Genomic DNA, 14,560 nt, shown 5'->3' with positions numbered 1-14,560 from the left:
TTTATGACTCATACAGTTGTGTCACACCTCGATTCCCTCGCGCTGTACTACTATTACTTGTATTGACGGATATACCCTTACTGACTGGCTTTTGTTGTGACGTCGGAGGGTAGTTGAGACGATAAGGGCAAAACGGCAGAAGAAATATTAGTATGTAGGGAAGTTTAGGATTTGGTTGAGTTGAGTGATGGTCTAGGTCAATGTATCTATGATTGGTCTGTCACGAAATTAGGTAACGGTTTGATTTTATGTTTTTAGTATTAAATATAAAATTCTTATTCACATACAACAAAAGAGGATATTCCATAAATTTCTGAATTTTTTTTGGAAACTAAACCATGTATTAACTTAAATTATAACAATTTACCAAAAAAAAAAAACTTAAATTAGAATATAGAAAAAGAGAAGTAAATACAAAGAAAAATAGATAGAAGCACCGATAAGAATAGAGGTGAATATGAAGAAAAATAGATACAATACCGATAAAAAAAAAGTCGATATGAAGGAAAATTGATAGAACGCCGATAAGAAAATAGAGGTGGATACAAAAGAAAATAGATAAAGGTAGATGCAATATAAAATTGAGTTGGTCCAATTACATATAGTAAAGACTATATAATGTTTTGCAAATTGTTAACTTCTTACAATTATTGAGTTTAATTATCATCAATTATCTATCCATTGTCATAAATTTTGTATTAATCCTCCATTTAATTGTCAGTAATCATTCTTTTAGAAGGAATAACGTTTTGTTATAATTTCTATTAATTGTTATTATTCTTCTAAGGTTATGTTCTTTATTACTTAATTTCAGTAACAGTCAGTTCAGTTTAATTCAGTAGCAATCATTCTTTTAGAAGGAATAACGTTTTGTTATAATTTCTATTAATTGTTATTAACAGTCAGTTCAGTTTAGTTCAGTAGCAATAAGTTCAATTCAGTTTCAGCATTCAGTAATTTATTTTTTTTATCATTATTTATTATAATTATAATAATTTATATATAATTTATTATTATTATCTATAATTTATCATTATTTATTATTATTATTTATCTATAATTTATCATTATCTATAAATTAGATAAAAATCAAGAAATGATAGTTTATTAAAATATACACCGTTTAATAAAAAAAAATTAAAGTATGAATCCGTATTTGAAAATTAGGAATTGCATCTTTTTTCCCCTTCAAGTAGTGCATTACTATACTTAGCCATAATTTCCCACATTTAGCCTATTGCAAAGACGAAATTACTCTTTAGTCAAATTCTCAAATCCTCCCAAACCTTCAAATCCTCTCAAATTCTAAACTCAAATCCGGACAAAAAGTATGGATCGGAGGAGGGACGATAAAGGAAATGGATTAATGGTACGTAATTTCAACTCGAACGGTTGTTTTTTTTACGGTTTTGTGATTAAAATTTTTGATTTTGTTGTTTTGAAATCACACGCCTCCTCTGTGATGGAGGCGTGATAACCATACGCCCCCACCACAGGAATGGCGTATTAGCATTACGCCCCCACCTATGTGGGGGCGTGATGTTCATACGTCCGGGGTAATTTGTTTTTTGTTTTATTTATAGTTAGGATAATTTTTAAATTTTGTTATTTTTATTTTCTAGTTTAAATTATTTATATTTAGTTAGAATAATATTTTTTAAAAATTATAGTTATAAATGTGTAGTTAGAATAATATTTTAATTTTTTTTATAGTTATAATAGTTTTCATTTATTTTTTTAAAATATAGTTATAAATATTTAGTTAGAATAATATTTTATTTTTTTATAGTTATAATAGTTCTAATTTATTTTTAAAAAAAATTATAGTTATAAATATTTAATTAGAAATAATATTTAGTTAGACAGATAATATTTGTATCAAATTTTTAATTTTATGAAATAATATGGTCAATACGCGTAGAAGGGGAGTGTAGCCGGGAAATCTATCCTGCCAGCAGCGAGACATCTATATATGGATGACGATGATATACCACGGCATACGAGAGCGCAGTGTGTTGATATATCAGGTGGTAGACGGATAGCGGTTGGGATGCATCAGTTGCGGGCGGCTGAGATAGATCAGCCTGAGTTGGATCAGCCCGAGTTGGAGGGGAAAAGAAGCAGATGATGCGAGAAAGCGAGATCCTGGTTCTGACGTTGTGGATGATTATTTTCAGGAGCTAGGCGAGGTCCAGCGACGACAGGGATCTGATGATGTACAGCCGACTCAGGACACGAGCAGACATCGCACGGTTGGTCGATTTGTCAGTACATATATTATTTATAGTTTAGTATTATTTAAAATTCACTATTATTTATAATTTAGTATTATTTAAAATTTAATATTATTTATAATTTAGTATTATTTGCAATTTAATATTATTTATAACTCATTATTATTTATAGTTTAGTATTGTTTATAATTGTAGATTTTACAAATTAAGAACAATATGTCGAGTTATGCCCTAGGTCCCTTCAATCAAGAGCGTCATCCGTCGTTCACCATCCCGACGGACAAACCGCCATCGCCGGCGACTGAAACCCCCAATCTTGAAGTTGTTAAATTGTCCTGGAAAGATATTGCAGCTAGAAAATCGCAAACTCTCCTGCCTCGAAGTCGCACTGATCTTTGCGCAGCTGGATTAATGAGTATTTCCATCGATGAAACGAACCCCCTGCACCCAATAATCACAATTGACCCGGAACTAAAACTGAAGCTAGCGAAACCATGGGAAAAGGCACTTGTTATCAAATTGCTTGGAAGGAATTTGGGATACGCAGCTCTTTAGAAACGAACATTGGAAATTTGGAACCCAATTGCCGATTTCAGTATGATGGACTTAGGAGAAGGGTTCCACCTGGTGCAGTTTGATAACGACCTGGACAGGAACCACGTAATCAATGATGGACTTTGGCTTATGCAATGGCACTATCTAACTGTCCGCACTTGGACTCCCTCATTCAACCCGTATGATGCGTGTATGGAAAAGTCAATGGTATGGATTTGATTCCCCCAACTCTCTTTACTATATTATGATGAAGATGTCTTGTTGGGACTTGCAACTGCAGTAGGAAAACCTGTTCGTGTTGATGAAAACACTGCCATGAAAAGGAGGGGCTGTTTTGCACGTGTTTGTGTGGAAATTGACTTACTTAAGCCCCTCGTTGGGCAATTTGAGTTGGAAGGAGAAACGGAAAGGGTGGAATACGAGGGACTTCACATTGCCTGTAATCATTGTGGTAGATACGGACACCTCTATTCTGATTGTAGCTGGACAAGTGCAATCCCGGTGAAGGAGATTCATGTAACTAGCGACATGATTGTGGGAGAGACAAACACACAGAGTGAGAAGGAGAATTCGGAAGCTATGCCAAATAAGGGTGATAATACACGACCTCAGCAAGAGGCATGCTTGGAGACGTATGGCCCATGGATGATAGTGTCGAGAAGGAAATTCACCCCGCACACGACAGGACGATGGCTTAATGGTAGGATCAACGAAGGAGGCTGAAACTAGATATTGACTAACCCATTCAATGATCCTGCAGGAAAGGAAGTACATACGACTAAAGAGGTGGAATTTCGGGGTTTTAGGAATCAAGCCAGTGGTAGCATAGAGAGTGCTAATCAACCAGCAAACAGACCAAAGGTGAATAAAGGGAAAGCTACTGCTTGCCCACAACCACGAGACAAGGAAAACAGCGGGAAACTGATAAGGGAGAGTATGAACAGGTTTGCTAGTTTAGCAAACGACGCCATGGAAGTTGAACTAGGGAACAAATAGGATATGAGGAACTCGAGCATGTCGTTAGGGAGAGGAAAACGAGTCCGCTTCGAGCCTGGATCCCATCCAGTATTAAGTGAGATTGATACTAACAGACCACAAATGGAAATCCCATTACTAAAAGGTAACGAAAGATTGAACCAAAAGCTGTGTGACCGTTCTGCGGGGCAGGATCCAAGCAAGAAAACTAATGAGGAGAATCAGAGAATCATAGAGGAGGTTCAACCTCCCTGTGCTTGAGCTATCTTTGGGTTTGTGTGGAGTGCCTCCAGTTTATTTATAATGAAGATCATAACTTGGAATTGTTTCGATGCCGGTGGCACTGTTTTTCAGAGAGATTTAAGGCACATGGTTCAAATTCATCGACCCTCTATTCTTTGTCTTATGGAAACTCGAATCTTAGGGGAGAGAGTTTTGAAGATCGGTAAGCATATAAAACTTCCTACTATGAATTTGGTTGAAGCTGAGGTGTTAAGTGGGGGGTTATAGATGTTTTGGGATTCAGATATGACATAGGTAGAAGTTTTGAGGAAGAACAATCAGTTTATACATTGCAAAGTGACCGTCCAGATGAGTGATTGCCCAAACACCTCCTTTTTATTTACGGGAGTTTATGTAAGACCGCAGATGCATTTTAAAAGGCTCTTTTTAGAGGAAATGAAGCAGTTGGGAGAAAGGATTACTGACCCTTGGCTCATTTATGGGGACTTCAATTGCATTAAGTCCATGGAGGAGAAGCAACGGGGCTCGGCTAGAATTCTGAACCGATGTGCCCCGTTTGTTGATTGGATCAATGATTTGAGTCTCATGGATTTGGGGTTTGTTGGGCCACGTTTTACTTGGTATCGGGGAACCTCACCGTGGACTAGAGTGGCATGCCGGCTTGACAGGGGGCTTTGTTCCGTCAACTGGAGATTGTAGTTTCCGAATGTCATGGTTCAGCACCTCCAACGCGTTCATTCGGACCATATCCCAATTCTAATCGATCTGAAGCTGACAACGGCACACCGACGGATTCCCTTCCGCTTTATGACAGCCTGGCTCGAGGATAGTTCGATAGGGGAGCAGATTAAGGAAGGTTGTCAAGGTTCAGCATCATTAAGCAGTGCAGTTCAAAGGCTGACCGAAAGACTGATAAATTGGAACAAACACGAGTTTGGCAACATCTTTGGTAAAAAGAGGAAGATTTATGCTAGATTGGAAGGGGTCCAAAGAGCACTAGCTGTTCGGTGCAACAGGGGGCTTTTGCGACTACAAAAGCGTCTCACGGAGGAGCTTAATCTAATCCTCACACAAAAAGAACTCTATTGGAAACAGAAATCGCGTGTGCAATTGTTGCGGGAAGGAGACTGCAATACCTCCTTTTTCCATACGTCTATCGTGATCCGTACTATGAGAAATAAGATTGTGGGATTGAGAGACCAGAATGGGATTTGGATATGAAAGGAGATCGACTTAAGAATAACGGCTGCTGATTTTTTTGAACGATTGTATCATGAGGACATGACAACATGAATGACTCTGAACAACCCACATAGAGTTTCAATGATGGATAATATTGAGATTGAAGAACTAAACAAGCCTTTCTGTAACGATGAGGTTCGGGATGCTGTCAAGTCAATGGCACCTTGGAAAGCCCCTGGCCCTGATGGCCTCCAAGTCGGGTTTTATCAGAGATTTTGGGATACGGTAGGACTGTGTACTTGCAAGAGCATCCTACAAGCTCTAAATAATGGCGTTCTGGAGGATGGCATGAATATGACACTAATCACCCTTATTCCAAAGGTAAAGGATCCTGAAAACTTCGCACAATTTCGGCCTATCAGCTTATGTAACGTAAGCTATAAAATGATTACAAAATGCATTATGAGCCGCTTAAAGCCCTTCCTACCAGACATTGTCAGCCCGATGTAGTGCAGTTTTGTCTCAGGGAGACAGATTACTAACAATGTGATTCTAGTACAAGAGACGATCCACTCATTCAAACAGAAAAAGGGTAACAAAAAGTTCATGCTCCTTAAGTTGGACCTGGAAAAAGCTTATGATCGGATCAACTGGAGGTTTTTGCAGGATACTCTAAATGTGTTGGGACTGCCCCCAGGAATGACTTCTATAATTATGAAGTGCGTGACCTCCCATTTCATGCACGTTCTTTGGAACGGAGAAAAAGGCACGAGATTTTCTCCGACTCGAGGGCTTTGGTAGGGGGACCCCCTCTCCCTGTATCTTTTTGTCCTTTATCTTGAACAGTTAAGTCATTTGATTCTTGATGCAGTGGAACGAGGAGATTGGAAACCTGTGGTCTTATCAACAAGAGGACCGAACCTAACCCATTGCTTTTTTGCATATGATATTGTTGTCATGGCGGAAGCCTCTTATGACCAAGTAAAGATAATCAAGGAAGTTCTCGTCCATTTTTGTGACTGTTCGGGTCAAAAAGTGAGTTTAGACAAGTCATGTGTCTTCTTCTCGTCCAACACTAGCTTGATTGCTCAATGAGAGATTGTGAGGGAGTTAGGGATTTGTAGCACCACGAACATAGGCAAATACCTTGGCATCCGGCTGATACATAAAAAGGTAACTAAAGATACATACGCCTATGTGATTGACAGAACGAAAGATCGGCTCGCTGGTTGGAAGGAGAGGAGCCTATCACTCGGGGGTAGGACGATGCTAATCAAGTCGGTTCTCTTGGCCTTTCCCAATTACTCTATGTAAACGACAGTGTTCCCTATCAGTATTTGAAAAAGTCTATACGCGATAAGTAAAAAATTCCTTTGGGGAAGCTCGAAAAGAGGAAGGAAAGTGCACTTGCTAAAATGGGATGTAGTTTGCCAGTAGTGGAAGTAGGGTGGCCTGGGAATTCGACATGCCCATCAGGTGAACCTAGCCAACATATCCAAGCTTGGATGGAGGTTACTAACTGAGCCTGATATGACATGGCTGAAAGTCCTAAAGAGAGCCTATTCAGGACGACACTAAAGGATGGATATGTTCAGAAACTGACAACGTAAGAGCCAAGTTTGGAAGAGCATCGTGCAAGGAGTTTGCACCCTCAGGCTCAGGCTGAATCAGCTAGTAAAAATATGGAAGACACATTATTTTGGAAAGATTTTTGGCTAGAGGATGTTCGGTTAGAGGAGAAAGCGACTTCACCGCTAACAAATGAGGAAATCACAATGACTGTTGTGGATTATTGGACAAGGCGAGTTGGTTGGAATTGGGAGCGCCTCTAAAATTGCCTGCCGCAGAGGGAATTGATGTTGCTAGCGGAGGTGATTCTATTTCCTGAGAATGAGGAAAGGGACGGGTGGTCTTGGCAGAAATCTGAGTCAAGCCAATTTTCAGTTCGAACATCTTACGAAATTCAGCGAACAGATGAAGTGACCAGTCCAATAGAGTGGAATGAGTCAGATTGGAAGGAACTTTGGGGTTCCGATGGGTCTAAAAGAATGAAGTATTTCTTATGGATGATGTTCCATGATGTCATACTTTCAAACGCAAATCGCGTCTGGAGACACTTGAGCCAGAACGACGAATGCGTCACCTACCATCAACGGGAGACAACCATCCATATGATCTGTGACTACACCTCGGCCCGGGATATCTGGAATAATTTTGTGCCACTGCAGTGGAGACACACCTTCTTCACGGGGCACCTTCAGAATTGGATTAAGATAAATCTCAAAATACGGGACAAGTGGGGCGGGATAAGCTGGCAGCCTCTGTTTATGGCTGGGTGGTGGTGGATTTGGCGATGGAGGAACGAATTAGTGTTCCAAGGGGAGAGTCGAGAGAAGGAGGAAAAATTAAGCTTCATTATCAGACAAGCCAAAGAGACTGACGAGAGTCGGGTAGTGCGTGATGACAGACGAGGCGTACAAGAGTAGGTAGTCCATTGGATTCGACCGCTAGAGGAATGTGTTAAAATGAATTATGACGGCTCAAGTAAAGGAGACCCAAGAATGTCAGCAAGTGGCGTGTTGATTCGGAAGAGTTTGGGTCAATGGAAAGGAGGATACGTTTGCAATCTAGGAATTAACACAGCCTTGCTTGCTGAAATATGGGGTTTATATTATAGCATTCGACTCGCCTGGAAGATGGGGTTCAGAAAGGCTGTTTTTAAAGTGGACTCCCTGTTAGTAATCAAATTAATCCAGAATACAGGGATAGTGGTCCACAAGCACTATTGGCTAATTGAGAAGTGTAAGAGCTTATTAAAGCAACAATGAGAGGTCAAAGTAGTCTATACCTTGCGTGAGGGTAACCAGGCTGCAGACTGGTTGGTGAACTTCGCAGGAACATTTCCCTTGGGTCATCATGAGTGTGATGGGCCGCTTGCAGGCCTTCAAAACATCCTACAAGCCGATATGAGTAACATAGGAGTAGTTCGTAGAAGTAAACGTTAGTCCTTTCTGTTTTCTAGGGTTTTAACCCTTCCATTTTACCAAAATAAAAAATATTATTTATAATTCACTATTATTTATAGTTTAGTATTATTTATAATTTAGTATTATTTAAAATTTAATATTATTTAAAATATAGTATTATTTCTAATTTAATATTATTTCAAGGACCAGAAAATGGTCCAAACCTATTGAGGACCGTAGTTGGATTGTTTCATGGCCGGTGGATGGTGGCCCCAGTGATGGTTCCGTGATTCCTAGTTTGTTAGGACATGTTGCCTCACGGATGTTGGGAGAGCATCATCGATAATTTCTTACGTGCTACAACAGATCAGTAGCATGTACCATATTACATTGATGGTATGCGAGTACGACACCCGATGTAAGAATAATTTTTAACCCTAACCCTAAAAAATATTCAGTAATTACATGTGTGTCATGTTTATAGCTGAGGGTTATGGTATACAGGACTGGGTTGTCTCACCTCCCATCCACCATGTTCAGAAATTTGGATGTGCCTCTTACATCTGCATTTGTGGAGCGATGGCAGCCCGATATGGACTCCTTTCACATATCGTTCGAGGAGATGTCTATCCTTTTGCACGATGTATGGAAGATTCTCCGTATTCCAATGGCCGATCAGATGATCTCCGATACATGCAGTGTTGAGTGGCTGTAGGACATGTGTATGGATCTGTTTGGAGTTACGCAAAAGGAGTTGTTATCACCATCGAAGCACTGCTAGAGTGGGGGGTGTTTTTGTGGATGCTGTGGAGGGCCTTACCCAGCCGGGGGAGGATCGGGATATTGAGACTCGAGCCACAATATGGATATGGCTTATGTTAGGATCCACCTTGTTTGTCGATAAGAGTGGCGATAGGATCAGGTCGTCCCATCTCCAGGAGGTTCACGCCGGCGTCACAATGGCTGTTGGATGTTCTTGGGGGTCTGTTACACTTCGCACCTTATATCAGCAGCTAAAGATAACGAGTAGAGGCGAGTGCTCAGGTATATGTGGATGTTTGACCCTCCTCCAGTCGTAGATATATGAGTACTTTCCGACATTCCGGCCCCATCGACTACCACTCCAAACTCCAGACACTGCTCTCTAGGTGTGCAGATGGGATGTCAGGACTCTATGCAGGAAGGCCTCTCGAGTCAAGAGATTTCGTGCACACTTGGACCAGATGACGGCAGCCGAGGTAAAATAATATTTTATAACTTGCAATAATTTACTTAAATAAATGTCATTTCTTATTAACATGTTATTATATATTTTTTACAGGTGATGTGGTTGCCTTATGGTCCAGTCGCCGATGATGATCAGCTTCGAGTGTCCTACGTCGGGTGGATACGGTGTAGAGATATTATTGAGCCATATATTCCCAACCGAGTACTTCGTCAGGTCGGTTATGTTTAGATTATCCTGGCTGAGCATATTAGACCTGATACTACATTTCGGCCATGGAAGTCTGTATCGTACATACTCGTGCAGTTTGGAGTGACATTTGATGATACTTGGCAGAGATTTCCATCTACTAGGGGCGTTGATCGGAGGAGATGTCAGGCAGTTGGAGCTGATCCTAGTGCTTGTGTTGCCGGGAACATGGAGTGGTACAAATGATATTCACATCCTCGTCTGCTTCGTGCACCTCAGGATGCGTCGGTCCACCATTCTCGCTCCAACAATGAATATGTAAGTTTTTTATTTTTTTTATTGTTTTACTTATGTTTTTTTCTAACATTTAATTTTATTTGGTGGATTAGCCGTTTGGCAGGCGTAGCTCAGCGGGCGATCTCACTCGTACTCGCTGAGCAGGCTCCACCAGTTAAGACTGATCTGGAACAGATTATGGAGAAATGGAACCGGGCGAATTGACTTGTTGTAATTTAGCCCTTGTTTAGAATTTAGTAGAACTTATTGTTTTTAACACATTTTAATACATATTTAATACTTCATGTATATTATTTAATTATAATATCAATAATTATAATTCAAATTATAATGTTAATAATTATAATATTTAGAATTTTTTAGAATAATTATAATATTTAGCATTTTTTAGAATAATAATAATTAAAATTTAAAATTGGAAAAAAAATAGTCGCACGTGGACGTGTGAACATCACGCCCCACCACGTGGTTAGGCGTATTGCTTGTACATCTCACCACGTGGTGAGTCGTGATGTTAACACGTTTCACCACGTGGTGAGGCGTGATGTTCACACACCCTCGTTCCGTAGAGAGAGAAAAAAAATATTTTTTTATTCCTTAAAATAGCTAAGGCCAGTTTCGTCATTTCCCTAAGCTAAGTGTGTGAAACAAGGATTAAGTTTAACAACACCCATTATTAATGAACAAAACTAGATTTATGGGTTAGGCTTTACAATTAATTGTAGAGTTAAGATGTAAAAATACCCCTAATATTTTGGGTCAGGAGCAATTTTACCTCTAATGTCTAAAATAGTGCAATTTTATCCCTGACGTTGGTAGCCAAAAGCAATTTTACACCTAATAGTGATAATTTGGGTCAATTTCAGATACTATTATAAAATACAAATATTTTTGTTCCTTATTCTGCATCAATTGCATATCAATTCGTTCTAAAAAGGGATTTAATGTTTTTATAATTTAATAATAGAATTGAAGATTAATATTTATAAATTCGGTGAATTTTTTGAATTTTTTTGTCAAATTCGTACAAAAGACAATATGTTTTTTTAACACATCCCAACATATGTTTGTGATTTGTTACTGATAAAGTGACGCATGTGTGAAGTGTAGATGATAAGATTCATGACTAAGAAGAGAGTTTGATGAATTATTTCTCAAATTTACCCAATTTATCAATGTTAGGGGTAAAATTGCTTTTGGCTTCATATGGAAATTTGTATTTTTAATTTAAATTAGACTCATTTTTATTTAATTTTGATAGGCTTTTATCGAGCCGAGCTTTTATTTGATATTCAATTTAGTTTTATCTTTAATAGTATATTTTTTTTGACTAAAGGATGGGACGCGAAGGAAGGCCGGACATCCCAACTAGGTTGGCACCTCCAGCACAAACCAACAACCCGAATATTATTAAAAAGAATAGAAAAAATTACAAAGAATCATGAGAGGGGAGAAGAGAAAAGAATGAAAAAATTGAGTTCAAAGGAAACGAACATGAGCTAAACCACAAATATCATCAAACACAAAAGGTTGACAGAATGAGGGGGCGGACGACCACCAAACCATCTTTAATAGTATATTTATTTATTATTGATATTATTATTATTATAACTTATTTTAAAGTCTAATATCATCATTATTGTTAAGTTCGGTTAAATTTGGTAGCATTTAGTTAAGTTCAGTAGTATTCATTTAAGTTCAGTTCAGTATCCAGTAGCATTCAGTTTAGTTTAGTTCAGTAGCATTCAGTTCAGTTTTTTCAGCGATAAAGAATAGAACCTAACTATGTATTAATCCTGCATTTAATTGTCATTAACTATTTTTTAAGAAGGAATAGCGTTTTATCATAATTTCTATTAATTGTCATTATTCCTCATTTTAGACAGAATAACGGTTAAAGACATCATTTGTAAATCAGGATATCAGATTTAATTAGTGTTATAATCATATTATATTTACTAATTAATTTAGTAACATTATAATTAATTATATATATATATATATATTAATAATTATTATTATTATAAGCCAAAATTCTAATCAAATTAGAATTCATATTTATTCCTTTTTAATTTATCTACAACTATAATCAAATTACAATTATCAATAAATCAATTAACCAAAGGGTATTGCTATATACCACAAAAGTTATACTTTCCACCGCACTCTTTTGACATTTATGCTCTTCTCACAATTTCAAACCAATAACCAAAAACTCTCAAATCATCTCTAGCTTTTGAAGCTTTTCATAAAACCCGACCTAAAACGACATACCGCCAAAGAAAGGAAGGGGAAAAGGCTCAATGAATCTTCCGATAAGTTTTTTTTTTAAAAAAAATATGTCCGAAATCACGGGTTCCGCCTCCGAAATCGGAGGCGGAACCCGTTTTTTTTTTTGCATAAACGGAACTCCGACGCCGTTACCACCACGGGCGGAATGGACGAACTGTTCGTTCCGCCCGTGGTGGCAACGACGTCGGCCATACTTTCCACCGTAAGGTGGAAAGTATGGCGCACCCGTTCCACCGTATGGTGGAACTGGGTGGCGCATCCGTTTAGGCTTATTCCTTAAAAAACGAATTTTTAATTTAAATTTATATCGTAAGATTACTTCGTGTTCGAAATCATGGTCTTCGGGAATACTCGGATCCATTTTCGTCAAATTCGGGTTTTTAGGCTTGGGAGAGAAAGAGAGAAAAAAAATTGAGTTTTTAAAAAAAATAAAATGAGAAGGGCATAAATGTCAAAAGAGTGCGGTAGATGAAAAAAAATTGCGGTATATAGCAGCTCACTTAACCAAATAATCTTCTAATATACTATATTTGGCTATTGCATACATATATCATTCTAAAATTACCATTCTGTCATCCGGTCTCAATTATTTGTATGACACATTAGTTTCTTATCGTCGCTAGCCATATACGCTTACTGGAATTAATTCAAACAATTCAATTTCAATTAAACGCATAATAGAATGAGTGTCCAAATTGTTATTGGCAGAATCGTCACATTCCCCGAGAGCGATAGGAAGTTAGGTTGATTTTGACGTTTACCTTTCCCTATTAGGTCCAATATAATTTGATCCTTCATCAGCTATATCTTTAAACGAATTTATAACTATAGAAACTGCCAAGTTACATATAATGAGATGTTTATTTTACTAGTCTAGATAGAATTAACTCTAATTAGATAAGTTAAACGAAATCTCCATGTATATTCTTAACCATATCACATTGCAATGATTTCAAGTTAATTCTCCATAAGAGGTCACAGATATATCTCCTATCTATCAAGAGTGATGAATGCTCAATCTAACGTTAACTATCTCGCAGTTACTTTATGTGATACCCAATGCCTGCCTGCACATACCCCAAAAGTCATCCTTGTTATGGATCGTGTTAGGACAAATACTAAGTATCACACTCCATAATCCATAATCAATTAATTAACGATTGTTTGAATAGGAAGCGAACATTTTTCCTCTGAGTGAACCCTAGCTCTTTGTGTTCTAGACGTCTTCCGCCGGGATGTCCTTACCACTGCGACAGCCGGTTGGCACCCTACACGAGTCCTTCCCGCAACCATTCTCTCTGCCTAGTTATGGTTTTCCGCATGGCTCTCCTTCTGGACCCTATCAAACGAAAGTTTCTTGGAAGGATTTGGTATCCCCGATGGAAGCATCTAGGGCTGGCCGAATTTGGGTGGATTATCATTCTGATGGGAATGTGAATATTGATTTTGCAAATGGTAACCCTTTAGAACCGATTATGACTATTGATCCGTGTTTGAAACAAAAACTGATGTAGCCATGGGAAGATGCCTTGACTATTAAGTTATTAGGATGTAGCCTAGGATATATTGCCTTAGAGGGAAGAGTTATGGATTTATGGAAACCTATGGGAAAGGTCACACTTATGGGCTTACGGCACGGGTTTCACTTGGTCAAATTTGAGAATAACCTTGACAGGGAGCATGTTGTGAAAGATGGTCCATGGATGGTTCAGGGAAACTATCTCATTGTGATAACATGGTGCTCATTCTCTCTGTCTGGCACTCTCGTGGACACCACTATGGTTTGGGTTCGACTACCTGAACTACCATTGTGGTACTATGATGAGGATTTGTTATTAGTTGTAGCTGAAGTGATTGGGAAACTAGTGAAGGTGGATGAGAATATGCAAAGGTTTTCCGATGGAAGTTTGCTAGGGTTTATGTGGAAATTGACCTAATGAAACCCCTTATTGCTAAATTCTCATTGGATGGATCAGAACAAAGGGTAGAATATGAGGGTTTATATACGGCCTGCACGAGATATGGTAAATATGTGCATTTTAAGCAGAATTGTATGTTCGATAGTGTTTTTCCCGAGCAAAGGAAACTGTTCCCACCCGAAGGCGATAATGGGGATTTAGATGTAATGACTGGAGAGATTAAGCTCTCGGCTGTTGAAACACCGTTCCACAAGATTTTGATTTGACAAAATCATCCATGATTAAGGGACAATTAAATTTAAGTGCTTTGATTTAATTGTACTAATCCATTTGTTCAATGTTGAGTATAAATATAAATGCAAAAGGAAATAAAATTAAGACAGGACAAACTCAAGAATGAAGACACAGCATAAGCTGAGTAAAGAGCAACTCAGCATCATAAAAGATAAGTCATCTTCAGAACAACAGGCTAAGAATGAAGAT

This window comes from Euphorbia lathyris, chromosome 3 (genome assembly GCF_963576675.1).
Source record: "Euphorbia lathyris chromosome 3, ddEupLath1.1, whole genome shotgun sequence".
Taxonomy (NCBI): domain Eukaryota; kingdom Viridiplantae; phylum Streptophyta; class Magnoliopsida; order Malpighiales; family Euphorbiaceae; genus Euphorbia; species Euphorbia lathyris.
This window is presented reverse-complemented; position numbering follows the sequence as displayed.